Source organism: Atta cephalotes, assembly GCF_000143395.1.
Source record: "Atta cephalotes unplaced genomic scaffold scaffold00061, whole genome shotgun sequence".
Classification (NCBI taxonomy): Eukaryota; Metazoa; Arthropoda; class Insecta; order Hymenoptera; family Formicidae; genus Atta; species Atta cephalotes.
The window spans coordinates 1,175,637-1,177,214 of NW_012130125.1; positions in this window are offsets into that span (position 1 = coordinate 1,175,637).

Genomic DNA, 1,578 nt, shown 5'->3' on the forward strand with positions numbered 1-1,578 from the left:
TAATAGCAGTAATTAGTTAGCGATAAATAGAACCTTACTTCTCGCGATTAAATTAGTTATTTACTACTCTTATCGTACACCGTCCGATCCTCGTCCACCACTGTATGTGTATTTCTTCTCGTGTGTGTGCTCTCTCTCTCTCTCTCTCTCTCTCTCTCTCTCTCTCTCGCTCTCACATGCGTGTCCTCAAAATTAAATAACGAGTTCCGACCTTCATCTTCGTCGCAGATTAAGCTATAGTTCCTCCCGTTTCGGCAACAAATCAACAATCGTAATTTTCTTTCTGAACAATCAAAACATTTCGTAGGAATTATACAAAAATTGTAATAAAATAAATATAAAAATTCTCGCATAATTTCCTAAAAGTACTTAAATACAACTTAAGATATCAACATCCGCGCACTGCCGTGCAAATTGCAAGATTAAATTATAGCTGATTATTCCTATCAACCCAGTAGAGACCGATCAAAAGTAACATAACATTCTGGGAACATTTCTAGGATGTTCCCTGGACATCTTTAGAAGATAAGTATTGTATGGCAACATCAATTTCACACTCAATAATGTAAATATAATGTAACACTTGCGTTACATTGTAACAGTTGCATTGTTGAATGTAAAATTATAACATTAATATTATGTTTTCATATTTCCTGATGAAGTGCACTGCGATATTCACAAAATTTTAATATCCCAATAATAAATCTAGAAACGAAGATAATTTGCAAAACGCATAGCTTCTGCATAAAAAATTTCATTGAAACTTTAAAAGACACTTTAACATCCAGAGAACATCCTACCGAGAATGTTCTAAAGACATTCCAAGACATCTATAGGACATCCGTCAGATAAAGAGTGCCACAGGTTACTTTTAGTTGGTGTTTACTGGGTTACTTCAGTTGACTCATTGATCGCGAATACACTGAATTGCCGGAATGGTAAAGGAACACGAAAGACGCGTCTTTTGACCGCGAGATATAAATTCTGTCGGAATTCTCGCACCTTGTCGCGCCTAACAATGTGAATCATCCCCGAATCGTCTTCAACGAGGATTGAAGTTTCTCACAAGAGAGAACTCGATGCCTTCGTTGATCCCGCGTTTTTCTCCTTCTATCTTTCCATTCCACGATTTAACACAGAGTCCTTTGAACATTTTCCCTCGAAAAAACAGTGCGATGCGAGCGCGCGCGCACTTCCTCTTATATATATATATTATCTTATTTATAATTAAACACTGTTATTACAATAATATATATATATATATAGATATATATATATATATATATATATATATGTTTACTTTGTACTATATATGATCTTAAACCGACGACCGAGGAGGCCGCTCGCGTCTCTCTTGGTACCGTAGATTAATTCTTCGCGTCGGAAGGGACGCTCGCATCCCTTCGTGTTGATCAGGAATCAACACAGGCTCCTTTCGAAGGCGGATGCGAGCCTTTCCTTTGCCGCGTCGAGCCGACTGCCGATTTGCCGATTTTTTGGGTTTTTCAAATCCAAAGCACGGAGCACTCAAGTCTCCAAACAAGTCTCAGAATTGTGATGCTCGCTTTGAATGACTGT